The 16603-nt window shown below is 39.9% G+C and overlaps 1 long non-coding RNA gene across 1 annotated transcript in view; it reads left to right on the top strand.

The window, feature by feature from the left end:
• LOC143413209 (uncharacterized) overlaps positions 1–16243 on the top strand; it is a 57825-nt gene extending 41582 nt beyond the window's left edge. Inside the window, exon 3 of the long non-coding RNA XR_013093830.1 lies at positions 14286–16243. This is a non-coding gene — a long non-coding RNA (uncharacterized LOC143413209). The remainder of the gene's footprint in view (positions 1–14285) is intronic.
• The last annotated feature ends 360 nt before the right edge of the window (positions 16244–16603 follow it).

The following is a 16603-nucleotide window of genomic DNA, read 5'->3' as shown; positions in this document are numbered from 1 at the left end:
CTTCACATTGTGCAATCATATCCTAGTGGACAGGTTATTTAAAGTCACCCTATCAAAGTTTACTCCCAGGACATTCCTGGAGAAATTACCTGAAGGAGTTTGTTTTGTCCTCTTGCAGAGCTGCATCACAACCAAAGCACAAATCATGCTCCAGCAATGTTGGTTCACGACATTTAAAATGTCTGGGTTTTTTTCTTATTGTCAACAAATCCCATGGAAAGACCAACAATAAATTTATCCCGCTAATTAAGCGTAGTCAGAGAGAGCCTAATCTTCCATACCGTAGAGCTCAGTTATTATCCTATTAAAAATAAACTCTTAAAACTCCAACCATAAGTCGCATCATTGCACTGGATGACATGTTCCTTTATTATAAGGAGCAAGGGCACTGTAATTTCAGTTTACTTAGTTCGCACAACATCCTGCTGCTTTCAGTACTTCTGCTCCAGAGTCTGTATCAATCCACAGCTGAAAATAGTCCTCAATTGCAGTGGGAAGGAAAAATAATAGAAAGCTTACCACAAAAACAGTGAAACTCAAGCTTACTGTAAGACATTTCTTTTCTGTTAGGAATAAATCCTGGGGAAAAAATTATAATAATTCATCCAACGATTCTAAAATTCTTACTTTATGTTATTGATTGTGGTTATGTGTACGTTACTCAAATGAATGACTTGAAAACGATGCATATACAGTTAATAAAAGAGTGTAAATGTAGCAAGACCAAACTCAAGCCATCTACATGAAAGCCTGACATGCTGTATGCCCACCTACCATCAGAACCGTCTTCATAATGTCTTGGACAGGCAAAATTAATTCAGAGTTACAGTGATCTACCACGAGATAGACATTTAAGTTCTTTTCATGGATCAATCCAGTTGAAAAACAGCTGGAAATATGGAATTAGCAGAAATGCAAATACCAACATTTGACTGCTCTTTTGAGCTCAAGCATGTGTTGTCTAATTTAACCAAGTGTCTGCCTGGCAGATCACCAGTCTAGTGAAGACCCCCAGCTTCCAGTTGTGATTTCAGACTTGGCATCAGATCCATCCATTGCAACCACTTTTGCTAGCCTCTGGGCTCTTCGTCTGTCTCTCTGACGATTACCCTTATGATTAGCCAGCAGTTTTACATATTCATTCTTCAAGCTCTGATTCCAACTATTATTAAGTGCATTTCATTAGGTTTTTGTGTTTTTAAATCCCAGTCGCCTGCCTAAGGAATAGTCTTCTGACACTTATTGGCCATGAAATAGGATTCAGAAGATCCACGAGATGTCCAGGTTTGGAGTTGGGATTTTTTGTCGCAGCGAGACAGTGACATGAGGAATCAATAAAAACTGATTGGTAAGCCTGGATTGTGGCTGCAAAACAATTACCAGAGTTTCAGGCTCTTGGTAAAGTTCAAGAAATGAAACTTAGCCATTTCAAGCAAACGCTCTGTCTTGTGCTATTACACTGCAGTCCACCTACTCCTGACCCCAATCTCCCATATATATCCATGCAGGCAGGGGAGCTGGGCACATTCACCCTCCTCAGTCTAACCTGCCACATAACACTTTGACTTAACCTCAGCGTATCTGACAATCGAACATTCTTTAATCTGACCTTGACCACAAAGAAAAGGGGGGGAAATGGAGGCGCTTCTCGCCCTAAAAATAGAAAAGGTGGCAATTAAATGCCAATCTAATCATCCCTCTGGTAAACGAGCCCTGAAGATTCCGCCCTCATATCCCCAAGGCTGCTTTTTTTTCACACTACTTCCTCATCATCGCCGGCTATCGGCTTAATTACGCCCCCACCATCCCCAGATAAGAGAGTGATAGCCTTATCACTGCGGCTCATTTCCAAATCCATGAAATTAATAAAGTCTACCTCCCAACTCAATACTGGGGCCAAACTTATAACTGCTGTCAAATAAAAGAACTCGGTGTAGCCGCACATTGCCTATTCATGCAGCTGGCAAGGAGGAGCTATAGGAAATCATCCTTTTAGGAGATTAAAGAGAACAAGAGAACAAGAGAAAAGCACTTTTGTGTTTTAGGCAAACGATATCTGGGCTGCAGTTTTTCACCCTGACGAGGGTTATGACTGTGTGTTAGTTTTATGATTCCTGTGGCTTCATTTGTCGTTTGCACAGGGGCTGAGTTGTCCATTTGGTTTAGTTAAGTACTTAATTTTCTCTAATCTCTACCTTGGGAAAACTGCAAAATAGCATACTTTTGTGGGAGCAGACATTTGCAAACATTACTTGTGTGTGAAATATGAATTAGCAGGAACACGTTCGAATACAAGAAAACCTCTAAAAGTCCCAGATTGTTGTAACTGATAGTTTCTTTATCTGTAGACCATCAATAAACCGCTAATCAAATAAAGTGGAGCTTGAGCTGCTTTCCAGTCTGATCCACCTCGAATCCACGAGTTCTCCAACTCCGCATGTTGGCTGCTGTAATCAGTGGGGAGACAGCTGGCTTCACCACGCTGTTCCACCTGCCCGCTCCCCTGAGTAAAGGGCTGTGCTTCACCGACCAAATCCACTCCAAGTCTCTCGCAGGCACACTCCAGCATGACTGGCGGGGGTCTCACACATCGATTTCAGGGAGAAGGGAAGGTTGGGCGGACCCGTCACCGCGCTGACGCTGGCAGTGGAATGAGACGGGCTCCCACTAGGTTTGGGCCTGTCATTTATTTCTAAACGACGGCAGATGGTGGGTTTGGCGCATGCACCATCCTCTCAATCTCCCAAGGTGCACTTCTGTGATGGATGTGGCGAATGGGAGCGCTGCAGAGAAGGCTGAGGCACATCTGTGCAGGCCGATAACAGGGGGCAAAGAATGTCTGGGCTTTCTTGCCGTCACGTGGCTTTCACATACTCATTCCCACACAGACCTCTTGAGGACTTACATCTTTCTGAGTTTATTTGCTTCTCACTTTCATAGCTTTGCTTTTTAAAGCTCGTATCGGCAGGTCACCTCTCTGTTTACTTTGCCGATGGACTTTCAGGTCTGGCACTGTTACCCAACTGCAAAAATTGAATGCCCACACCAGGGGCTGCCCTTGGCCAAAGATTCTATAACCAGGAATTCAGGCCGTATAAGATTTATGTTATAAATTACATTTCCTATGGATGGATATATCAATTTCAGGTGGGACGTTCAGCTTCAATCAGTTTGAATTTTGGGGCTGAGGCTGGTATAAGTAGCATAATAAACACGGTGCTGCATTACAGTGAAGCAAGCCATTAAAAGATTACTTTAAGATTAATTTTTAAAGCGTACACAATTAGCAAGCTGCACTTTAATCTCACTAGTATTTGAGGAGACATCTGACGTGGCCATGCTAAGTGGTTAACGTAATTCTAGTTATATATTTGAGGGCAACAAATGATAGGCAAATGTTAAATAAGATGTAGCTTATGTAGCCCAACCATTAGTATTTATATTTTGGGGTATTTGATCAGAATTTGACCAGAATTCTCTTTGACATCTTTGATAGTTAAGCCTTAGTAACAAAGTTAAAGTTATACTGTCATAGTTCCTTACTTATAGTAGTTCAAATATCCTTATTTATTAACCTGCCACTTAAGTTGACTAATTTGATAACAATTTAAGACAAAGAAAACCTAAAAATCTTCAACCTAAACTCCTTTTTTTTTTTTGTCTGGGAAAATTATTAATCAAACAATTTATCAGTAATTGTAACAATTGTGTCTAGTCGTTTCCTTTTTATCCGTAACAGTATCTGACTAACATACATATTTTTTTCTCATTTTCCACTTAAACATCCAGAGAATCTGGCCCTTATGGAAGCAGTTAACGCATACACATCCTCTGCCCACACGCAGCGTCTGACACAGAAGATTCAAAGACACATTAAAGTGAGCAATCACCGCCAAACAACACCCTTGCAAAGGTCACGTCAGCGTCATCATCCTAATCACCGAAAGCCATCACTTTCCATGATTTAGGGTTGCAGTAAAAGCATCATAACCCACCCAGCCACATCCCTGCCCATAAACGTATCCATGGCAACAGAGACATTGCGCTGCCCTCCGCCGATGCATCTTTGGGATTCTCTGCGCGTCGCTGCAGGGTGACAAGTCAGGCGTAAAGAGTCGATTTAGCTGCGGCATTGGGGAGGCTCGCACATTAGCAGAAAGGAAATAGGAGCCAGCAAATACTTAGTGGGTGATTGGCTCCGCAATAACAGAACACCCGCTTTGGCAGCTCGTCAAGCGGTGCTATACGGATGCCATTACAAACAGGGGGCCATTAGCAGGCACCAAGGCTTTGTGAGGCGTGTCGTCTGTTCATGCCCCCCGTGCGTTTTTAAGACAAACCTTACAGAGAGCCAGACATACATACATAGATCCATAGATAAGGCATTAATGAAACATGCACCACTTAAATAAAATTTCATGTAACAAGGTAAAACATCTGGTGCACATCTCTCTGAAGGCCTAGTTACAACAGACCCGTCTGCAAAATAAAGCAATTTGGGTCAAAACATGGCACACTGTGTAGCCACAGTGCCTCAGAGGATGAGACCCAGAACTGGGTACTGAGTTAGGAGCAAAACCGTCCTGTTTGCTTTTAATAAAAGCATAGTTTCACACTGTTCTTTCATGCAGAGGTGCAAAAAATTCTACCCATATGCAGAGTTTAATATCACCTAATAGTGTGTTTTGAGCAGATTTTCTTGCCACAAGATTTTTAAAGAGATGCACACCCATCGTAAAAGCTTCTCTTTGCTGAAGGCAGTGCTAGAGACTGGAGCGGCATAATAATGACTTCCTCACTGTAGGAAAATGTGCTTTGTGATTTTTTTTATTTCTTTTTTTTAATGCTTCGTGCAGTGTTTAGGAACAGTACATGCTGTATGTAAGAAGTTAGATCTGCACGCTATTAATAGGCATTTAAAAGATAACTGAAGCAAAACGGCAGCGATAACATATTTTTTTAGGTGCACTGCCGTTTCCTCTTTATTCTTCTTTGTGTTGTGTGGTGAAAGACCGGTCAGATAGCACCCAGATGTCATCATATCAAAACTCTACACAGGCACTAGGAATTTAATAAAAGCACATTTATACCCCAAGGTCACGTTACCAGTCATACGTTTTTAAAAAATCTGACACAGAAGTCTGTTAATACCTTGATTTAGACCAAAATTTTCATGGTTTCACTCATGGTTTTATTTGTCACCTTCTCAGTATTTTTATTCTGTTATATTTAACTGGATTGTTCTTGATAACTGAAGCAATTAGTAGCTGCTATTTACAGAATAGGAGACAACAAATTGGGTAATTAAGCAGATTTTTCATCAGCTAGAGGTGAAAGCATGTATTTGATATACCTGACACATTTTGGTATTGTGTCCATTGTAAACAGAAAGTTAAAGAGAATACAACCCAAAAGAGAGAAACATTCCCTTTACGTGCTCTTTGATTTATGCTTTCCCGCACAGTCAAAGTGAAGGCAAAAGCAGTTTTTTCAACTAGTTTGTGTCTGCATGCACACCGCATTTGTCATGCTGCACACACGGCTTGTTGAAACAAAAGTCTCCTGGTGGTTTTCCTCTTTTAAAAAACACCATATGTGTGGGCAGCTCATGAGAAAATAAGCCTCACAGACATGTGAAAAGCCCCCAAAGCCTCCTTCCACAGCGGATTTACACTCACACTCTAATCCACTGATATTACAGAAGATCCATTAGGGCACTATATAAAACAAGGGTAGATTCTCCATATTAAAGGACTTTATTAAAGGACCAGCAGCAACACAAAACATGATTTGGGCATCCCAATTGTTTTGTTAATCCATCTACAAACATCCAAGTAAAAGTCTTGATTTTATTATAGAGACAGACTATACTGCGCTTCGCCAGCTTGGTCTTTGTTGGAGGGGGCCATATTCAGAAGAGATGAAGACATGAATGCATAGATGAACACATCTGGAAATTAGTGACACATAGCACATAAATAAAACAGCAGTACTAGATAGTTGCAGAGATAATCGCAACTGAGGTTAACTGTCAGATAATTGTATTAAAAGTGAACCAGAAAGCACCAACATCACAATTGTGGCTGAGAGGTCCAGTTCAGTAGTGACTCGGTATAGCTGGCAGCTGGCAGTCAAACGCATCTCTGCTCCTAAATATCCATGACTTCTTGTCTCACTAAAATTTAAACTGGTGAGTGGAAGAACCTGTTATAAAAGGGGGGAATTGGCTGTAGACCAGGGTGTGTTTGACTCTGGTCTATATTTACAGATTTAGTGAAACTGAATCACTTTAGTTTTGGATTGTGTATAAATCTTATTGTCTGATTGTCAATGCCAAAGCTCAAACCTGTATCTTAATATATAATATATAAATCAAGAGATCAGGCTTTGTTATTGTTAAGATTTCACATAAAGAAAAGTATTTAGTGGGACTTCAGTTTGGCATTTGTACCTGAAACTGGTTTACTCCTCCAATAATCCTGTGTTACAAAAGCTTTAGCAAAGCAAAGGTTGGTACAACAAAACCTTTTTTGGGAGTTACCCAAGGTGACTACAATTGCCTTCATGAATAGAGTTCTGCAATTTAAGGCGCAGCCTCCACTAAATAATATGTGTTATGTAAAATTACTTGCCTGTCCAGGCCACTGTGCCTCCTCTACCACCCACGAGATGGTGCACTAACACCCCAGGAGGGTTTTCTAACTTATTTTTTTTTATTCTTTTTACACATATAAGTATTTTACTTTCACAGTCCCGCAGGCACCCTCACTGACTGGCATCTCATTAGGAGAGCAGAGCGCCATGCTTGCGTGTTCGCCACCAGACAGGCCACGCCACAGGCTGCATGCTAATTGCGGAGGCGTAGCCAGCATGAGACGACCTTGTGTGGCATAAGAGGAAGGAGGCAGGGAAAGCGGTTTTGTTTAGCGTCTGGTGGGCAGGGGGCTCTCCTCCACAAAGCGCTCTCGTCCTGACCTTGGATGGTAAAGTCAGCCAAGTCTGGCCACTAGCTGGAGTAAGATCATAAAGTGGAAGTCTCATTAAAAAAATATGAAGTGGTGTAGTGGTGTAATGTACGCTGGTAAGCACTTTACATCGCATACTGTTATAAAGCAGCATGTAATGAGCAAAGCATCTTTGTGAGTGACACTGTTCTGACATTAATTTGCTGCTTATCATAGCTTTACTATAGTTTCAAAGCACCGACTTCTATCCTCGCGCGACAACTTATTAGGTTTAAGGCTTCAAGTAAAAGTCATACTCAAAATGCATTCTGACAGTAATTTAGCACATCTTGGCAGTGATATATGTGGTTCCACCTTTTGTGACATTAATTTACAACACGTCTCAGCGGTATTGTGGCGTTGAGGTTTGGGTCATTTTTACAAAGGCTGTGTAATTTCCATTGAACATGAAAGCATGAAAGCAGTTTTATAAACTCTGAATCTCAGTGCATGTGAGACTGTACAGACAGCATTTTTTTTTTCCTTCAGCTGATAGATGTGGACTTCCTGGGACTTGTGTACTTCAAATGCTGAACCCTGTCTGGGGCTGTATCTGTAATTTCATCATAACCTCTCCAGTCCAATAACACGACCTTTTGTCAGCACAATCAATCTCGGCGCTCACATCTGACAGGTTTTCTCAAGCAGCTAAACTGTGCAGTCCTCAGATTAAGTTTCAATCAATGGCCTAACACGTAAACACTTACTTGGGCGAAAAGTGAGATGGAGAGTGGAGAGTCTGTGTGTAACTGTCTAAAAAAGGTCAAATATGGTTTTATACAGCATCCCCGGGAAAGTAATAACTATCCTGCTGGAGGAAAAAATGGTTTCGTATCTTTCTACTGCTTGAAATTTAATTTAGCTCCTGCAAATAAAGAATATAAAGTATGTGTTGTGTGTGAGAGAGAGACATAAAGACACAAAGAGAGAGAGAGAGAGAGAGAGGGAGGCGAGGCAGCTTGCCTGTTTTAGTGCCATTAGTTCTTCCCTGCCACTCATTGATAAAGAGGTGCTGCCATCAGCCAAACCAGCCATCTCCTTCAGTCCTCATTAAAATGTCGTCATATTAAAAAATCATTTCAGGCCTTTGCTGATGAGCGTTTTATTGCCTTCATGAAAATGTTCTCACTTCAGAGTCAACGGGAGGGAGAAAACCTTCAGTGAGTAATGAAGACGGGGAGGGAGCAGAGAAAGAAAGAGGAGCGACAGAGTAGATAAGGGTGATTTGTTGCATATTTGGGAGGACGGTTTTGATTTTTAGGCTATTAATAATTTCTTCATTTAGTCACTCCACATAAACATCAAGTATACAGTATACTGTGTGTGCATGATTTGCAAAAAAAACTGCACAAATGTATTTTTTAAAGTGAGCTAAACAGAGTTTAAACACGTGTGGCTCCATGTAATGCAGCACTGACGGATGTGAGGTAGACTACAGTGGTGATTTCCAATCACTGGTGTAGACTGGGGGGTAATTTTGCAACACCTAGGGTGTACATAGAAAAATTAGCTTGACTAATCTTATAATTTAACTCAAGACTTTAGTAGAGCTGTGCATTTTTGAGAAGAAAAGTTAACCATTAAGTTAAAATGATGCATAATGAGCGGTCAAAATAAATAATTTAAAAAGAAATTAATAATAAGAAAGTTTTTTAAAAAAAAACATTAAAATAGCTCAAGAGTATAAGGAATAGTTCACAGTTAACTGATAGTATGAAAAATTGTAAAAGAATACATTTAACTTTTGATTTTGTAAGTTAACAGTAAACTAATGAAACTGTTAGCTAAACATGCTTTTAAAATAGCTTACTAAGTTACTAATGAACAGTTAAAGTTAGCTAAAAGTATTTCTAGCAGCTAAAATTTTAAAATGAAATCATAACCATTGGAAAATGTTCGCTAAAAAAGATTGAATGTGGTCATTAAACATAATAATTAGCTATTAAAAGGATTAGAGAACATAGCATGTAGTAGACAATAAATAAATAAGAAGTAGAAGTAGACCAAATCAAAGTTCAAATGAACCCATTTGTGCACAAGATATGTATTGCAGGGTTTTGTGAGCCAATCCCACAACGTTTTGGGGTAGGCACTGGATTGTAGTGTCAACGTTAACAAATCTAACAAATTTTCTTGGCATCAGAAGATCATTCATCACGTCTTAATAACTTGTCATTAACAAATTACTTTTAGAATAAGATTCAGATTTATTTTTTTTTAGAATGGCTGTGCACTGATGAGTGTCACTGTCACTTTAAATGTTAAGCATTGATTATACTTGCAAATATGGAGAAACGATGCCGGAGCAGTCCTTACTGTTACACCTCCTTGAATTCCACTTGAAGCCTGCTACCTGGGGTGCATGCACATTAATGGATTTTAAACTAAAGCTACCACACCACAAAAAATTCTCAAGCAGTTAGCATCAGAAACACTAGTTGGTTGAACATATTACTCTTATTTTAATAATGCACAATGACTTCTTTCTGTTCACAAATGATGCAATGCTGCTGCCCAGGGTGTAGCCCTGAAAAATGGGTCTCCCACCATTTATGAATAGGTGGAAAGGAAACAGATGACAGCCATGCTAGCCACTGCTGTTTTTCCAGTGCATTAGTATAAAAAAAGAAGAAGGGGGTAAAAAAGGAGCAGCTGTATTCCGGCTTTGTCAGAGTAAAATGGCAAGAACCAAGAGACAGAGGCCAGGAGTAACCATAGTTCACCAGGACATGGAAACGGCTACTGCTGCTAGCACTGCTAAAGTTAGCCAAACTCTGCAAACTAATGTCAGTGTGTTTGCAACATTGTGCACGGTACAAAGTGCTGCAGAACTCAGCAACATTTGATTAGCGGTTGCATGGGAAATATTTTTTTAACCACTGTTTAACTTTTCCTATTTAAAATTGACTCAGTTTTAAATGTTTTCTGCAGGGTTTTCTATTTTCTGTCTGTGAAAAGGACTAAACAATTGGTTGCCAGGAGCTTACTGTTGACCAGAATAGAAATTTTCTCCTTTCAAAATTCATTCAGTTCAGTTTATTTGTACAGCCAAATATCACATATAGAGGTTCGAAGGGCTTCCAGCTATAAAAACCTATTAAATTACATAAAATGTTTAAACAACTAAGCAACATAGCAGAAATACTAAAAACTAAATAATACAAAAATTCCAAAAACCAAACAGAGAAATATGGAGAACAAAAAATCAAATGCTGTGATGCTGATTAAGAAAAATGAGCTTATTCATTAAATCTTCCGGGCTAAATATGGCTGAGCTCAGTAGTTGGTCATGCTTTAAGACAGATCTAAAGTTTACTTACCATAAAATTTTACAAAATATTCTGCACGTCTTCCCCAATATATTGAAGTTTTAGAAGTATCTGTTTGGTTAAGCAGTGTTATTTTTTACCCCCTTCACACACTGATGTGCTAGGTCATCCTTTAAGATAGGACCCAGGTGAATCCTGCCTCGGCTTTGACAAAAGCATTTTACCAATGCTACAATGTAACAGCTATCTCAAAAGCTTGTGCTTAGTATAGCATTTTGATGTATCAAACCAAAGTTAAAACAATTACACTAATAGCCTAAAATATTAGCATGTTCTTATAGCCGGAATAAATTGGTGAAAATCAGATTAGTCGACTTTTCCCTGAAGCTTAGTGTCCGCGCTACGTTTTATTTTTGAGTAATAAAAGCACAACACACTGCATTCTAACCTTATCTTTTATCCTGGGGGTCTTTATTCATTTCATTTTTTCCTATATACTCTCATTAATCGGCATCCTCCAAAGCAGTGCAACACATATCAACAGAAAACACCAACACCTTTCAACTTCTCAGGTCAGCCGGATGTTGCAGGGAGCAAAAAGCTAATCTTCTACTCGCTTCCAAAATGCTTCCACAAGCACTTTTTATCGTAGAAACATGTGAAATGGAAAAAGCAATCTTCTAATGCCCCTGCAGTGGAAAAAAACAGCTCCAGCAGAAACTTAGAGGCTATTAGCTGTAGTATAAAGGTCACTAACGAGGGAATTTCACACATGCACACTTTAACGATAATCTAATGAAAGTCCCGCTCTCCTAATGACCTGATCTGGACCTTTAGTTGGTTTATATAAAGCCGAAAAAGGCTCGCCTGTTGTGAAAGCAAGCTCTCTAATGAAAGTCGTCGTCACAAAATATAAAAGGCGCAAGAAAGGATTAAACGAACACAATTGCTCATTATCTCAGGGACAACTTTAGCTTTTATTGCTTGCATTTTTCGTCTTATTCTCATCTTTTCACAGATTCCATTTTTTTGGAGTTTTTTTTTTTTTTTTGCTGCTTTGTCGTTCGCATAATGAAAAGCCACGCAGCAGAAGCTTGCGTGCATATCCTGTAGAGGCTGATGGGTTGATGTGTGGCGGCTGCACCACACATCAACCAAGATGTAAATTTAATACCACCATATGCTGATGTTTCCCTGCACCAGTGTTGATTAAATGATTCGGCTTTATCTGATGAAGAAGTAAAGTTTTCGCATCATTTGTCATGTTGCGGCGCGCTATCTGTCTCCTCCTGCTAATCAAATTTCTGTTCAAAGTGAAGCAAAAATAACAACATTAGCAGACTGTAGATGCTGAGCTCTTTTCCTTGAGCTGTGTGTTTTGCTTATGAGATATTTTAATTGTAAATAGAAAAAGGAATGCACCAGACTTTATCAATGCAAGAAAGCATAAATTATAAGAGGAAATTAAACTAAATTCATTCGCAGAGAACCAACTAAGACTGAGCCCACAAACAAACAGTTCGTAGTGCATTAGCTTCCCAGCAGAATATACACAGAATTACTTGATTGGCCTCAAGGGATGTAATATCTACGCTTTAATTTCAGATACCAAGTGAGCATATCCTGTTACAAGCCATTACAAGGCTTTAATGTCAGGCGCCGTGTTGGGGATGGTGTTTGTTATGCTCTCATTTTATATCCTCACTTGTTAGGTTTTAGCTCTGTTTGAGATGCGATGAAAAGATTTCTGCTATTTGGGTTACAGCTAGGCTTTCTTGTCTTGCAAAATTTACTCCCATGATTAAAAATATTCAGTTGGAAATAACTTCACTGCTTAATTCTCTTCTCTAAAGGCTGCTTCAGAATAAGCAGTAAAATGAGAGACACAAAGTAGATGTAACTAATTGCCTTCCCCCTCTGGGTGTGGAGTGCAATACACTATTTTGGATGATTTTTTTTTTCACCATGTACACTCCACTGTGGCTGCTGGACAGGAACATTCATTTCTTCCTCTGGCTCTGGGCTCGTGCTCATACCCTCGCCAGTTAGAGAGTTACTTGTGGCTCAAGTTTTGCAATTTTCATACCGGCAGAAGTTGCCAAAGCATTGTGAGGTCATTAGTCATCTCACAACCTACTGGTTTCTGGACAGAAACAGAATACGTGATGAAACATGTCAATCAATAGAAATAAGGCAGTAAAATAAAATAAAAACACTCAAAGTCTTGTAGATTTCACCAAAAAAAGTCAATACCTGCCTGTTGCCTACTAAAAGCATACAATACGGATTGAAGAATATCATGTTTGGAGGGATGGTGTTCATTTATGACATCCTCATTTCATATTCTTGCCAGTTGGGCATGCCTCAGTTTTGAGGTGTAATATAGCCCTGCCAAATCAGCGGTAGCCCCATTACTCATCCCCCTCTGTGCTGTCTCCTGGCTTGTGCTCTGGCGCTAATGCAGATTACAGGGATATATGAGGGCTATTTTGTTCGCTGCAGGGTGGAAACGATCACAGGCAACCCTCATCCCTCTCTGATGCACGACTCTACATCTGTTCCCCCCACGAAAGCCTATCTGGAGATCCATCAGAGCCAAGCCCTTATCAGATCTGAGGCTGCTACATCTATTGCACATCAATTATAAATGCCACGTATAAAAAAAATTGGGTCACTCTATCAACACTTGCTCCCGATCCTCAGAGACATTGTTTAGTTAAGTGATTAGTGGCTCGACTTTAGATACAGTTTGTGCATGTTAAATGGTCCATTTATGATACACGAGCATATAGATGCAATGGCCTCCGGCGAAGGAGAATAATGTTACGACTAATAATGGTTATGCCGTAATGATAATGTGGCTGAAACTTTCTTTGCGCACGGGGAAATAGGAAGGGGAAATTAATCAGAGAGAACCACACTTTTTCCGTCAACTTTCAGATCCTCAGCGGATCGAGTTTGTGGGATTTGCGCAGGTGGAAATCCACACAGGTGTGAAATGCATGCATCATAATCGATAAATCCATTTTTCTCTTGCTGCAAGACAATCCGAAGTGATGAATGAGCCAAGCTGCATTATTCAAAGCTGAAAATCACTCGCAACTTAAATTTATTTCCAACTTGCTCCCTGACAGAGAACACAGACATATTATTCAAATTTTTATCTATTCTGTGACCAGGACACGTTCAAAAACCACACGTTTAATCTTTATGCAAGTCTCCCCTCATCTGTTGGGTAAATAGACCATTCATCATATTATTGGGCTTTTACAGCTTGACTGTTTGACTGATCTGTCTCTCAAACAGCTCCTCTCCCTGGCAGACCAATCAATCATTTTTCAATGAAGATGTCACAGCTCATTGTGTGAAGAGTTATCCTAAACAATTCTCCTCGCCTTTTAGATGATAAATTAAAAGTAAGCCGTTTATTTTTGGCCGTCGGGATGGTCAGTCCTCGCAGACATGTATGAACAAAACATGTAGGCGCTCGAAACTTTTGAGCAAAACATAAAGTTTTATCGATACGCTTTATGCCTTGTTGAAATCTCCCACTTTTTACTTCAGTGGAGGTGTTAGCAGGTGCAGAAACGTCGACGTGTGTGTGCTTGCTATTAACTTTTCATTAGGCACTGTAAACTGCACAAGTCATCACCAAGAGGTTCCTACTTGGCATAATTGGTTTGTGGTTAATGCCTGTTTGTGTCGGTGGGTCTGTAAAATCACAGTTTTAGCTCTTTCTCAGGGAGAAGCACTTTTTAAAGATTTACAGCTTTTTCAGACTGGCAGCTGAAAGCACACACGCACAACTCATAAAACTTCTTCTAGGGTGCACATTTTTCATTGCAGCTACTCATAATGATCTCTAATTTAATAATTAAAGCCTTACAATTGACTTATTAAAAGACCAAACAGCTGCAGTGCATTAATAAGGATTTCACTGTTCAGGATGAGTTCTTGTTTGAGCGCACCTCTCATCTCCACTCTTCTTCTTTCTCTTCTGTTTCTGTGCCAGGGTCCTTCAGGATTTCATGCAGAGACCTGCGAATGAGCACTGACGTCTACCTTCATCTGAGTGTAGATGAAAGACGCAGGGAATCACATATGGTTCCACACACGTACACCAACACAGACGCTCGTCATACTTCCCTTTGTTTTGCTAATGAAAATCTTTTCCATCGCTGTCATCTGCTGCAAGACTGCGATTGAAGATAAAAGAATATTAACCACATAAACCTGTAATATACCTATGAAACTATTAACAACTTCATGTTACGTGAGTGATGCATTTTAGTGTTTTTGCTGGTTGGCATGAGAAAGTTTTTAAAGTGGGGTAATTTGATGAAACACCATATTTTAAATGATAAGGGAATAACATGAAATGAAATGAAGTAAAAATATAAATTAGAACAAAAGAAAGGCAGTCAGTTCACCTTCAATACATCTTTAGTCAAAGACTGTATAAGAAGATAAAAAACTCATAGACAAATGAGCCTACTTGTCACTAGCTCTATGACCTCAGTAAATGTTTTCCTGGTGGCTTAACCCCAACTTCAACCCTTATTTCATTCAGCATGATGTTCACATTGTAAATTGTGGTTCAAAGTGAAACAGACATCAAATTAAGCAAGGTAAGTTTTTAAGTTCAACTTTTGGTTTCAAAAAGCCAAGATAATAAGAATGTATACTTTATTGATCCCCGTGGGGAAATTCATCTCTGCATTTAACCCACTCAGTGAAGCAGTGAGCAGCCACCAATCTAGCAACCGGGGAGCAGTGTGTAGGGACGGTACCTTGCTCAGGGGCACCTCAAGGTAGCCGTTCAGTGGATTAGAACCCCTTACCTTCTGATCATGGGGCCACCGCTCTACCTACTTAGCTATCGCTGCCCTGACGAACAAAATACTCGCCTCAATATTTCCAAATGGGATTTCATATAAAAACAAGCAGTGTCACAGTAGTCACATCCATCTTTTATATACAGTCTATAGATAATTCACTTACACTTTGATTCCTTTGGTTGCAAAACATCTAACCAGCATATAGAAGCCTGCATATGAATCCTTGCAATCAGTTGAATTTTTTTCACTAATTTGAACAGCACCATTACTGGCCATTAAAAAAAATGTCAAATCACATACATTGTAGTCTCGATTATCAAATGCAGTCTTTGTGGTTTCCATAGAAAGCCAAGTCTTTCTACGGATTATTAAGAAAAAATTTAATCAGTTTTCTCGCTCCTCGCGGATCATCCACGAGGTCCTTCCTCAGTTCGTCAGCCCTCCTCCACCACCCTACCCTCAGTGCACCTACGTTGCATTATTAAACTTGAATAAGATCATTAGCATACAAAGCAGGAAACCCACCGCCGTGGAGTCATACATATTTATCTGCCTGACTTGTGCATGCATACACTCGTACTGTAACCCCTTTTGCAACCAAGGGAGAGTGGTTTTCTACTGCAAGAGGGCTGCGAACAGAGACTGTGAAGTGGATATTAATAGGAGCATGTCTAGTTTTAAAAAGCAGATATCTATTTGTGAAACGTCTAAAGAAACACAGGCTTTCATTTGAAATACACATTAAACCATGTGCGGCTGCCTGGAGAAAAATGTGTGCATTTGGAAGCAGAGCAGATGGAGTTTGGTTAGGTTCATCAGAGCAGCTTCCAGCATATCAAATATAGTTTACACACAGAGGAATTTCTGAATCTAGTAATGCCTGCAGTACATAGTCATCTGCTGCACACAGAAGCACATAATCAAACAGAAAGAAAGACAAACAGAGAGCATGGCCTTCTGAATACCTATCAACTGTGGATTACCTCTGCCTTCTAAATGACTCCTTGTTGCTTTCCTTGTATCATCCCTTTGCAAAATTAACTTTCTCCTCGCCCACCCTCCCTGTGTTTTACCCACTTGTAAATCACTTTTCCTCCTTTTCCTCGTCTTTCCAGCTGAGAGAACAACCTATCTCCTTGAAGTTCCTTTTTAATACGCTTCCCTCCTTCCTTCCTTCTTTCTCCTTCCTCCTGTGAGATTGCTGTTGTGTCTTATGGCTTTTTATTCCTACGTGATGGTAGATGGGTTCATGTAGGAGTAGAAGCCACTAAACACGCGGCGAGTGCTCAACACGCTGGCCAACACATGCAGCGAGCTTCCTGTGGATATGACAGCTGCCATGTTCACATCAATGTCCTGCCTATTATCAAGAATGTACACACACATTATAAATAGAACAAGGATGATCCCTGCCGAGAGTGTTTACCACTCTGGATAAAAGTTTTAGTGGGGGGAAAATCGAAAATTAAACAGCTAATTGCAAACAATTAAG

The sequence above is a fragment of the Maylandia zebra genome, linkage group LG17 (assembly GCF_041146795.1).
Source record: "Maylandia zebra isolate NMK-2024a linkage group LG17, Mzebra_GT3a, whole genome shotgun sequence".
Classification (NCBI taxonomy): domain Eukaryota; kingdom Metazoa; phylum Chordata; class Actinopteri; order Cichliformes; family Cichlidae; genus Maylandia; species Maylandia zebra.
Note: the sequence above shows the minus strand (reverse complement) of the source record. Positions and strands in the feature narration are given on the sequence as shown.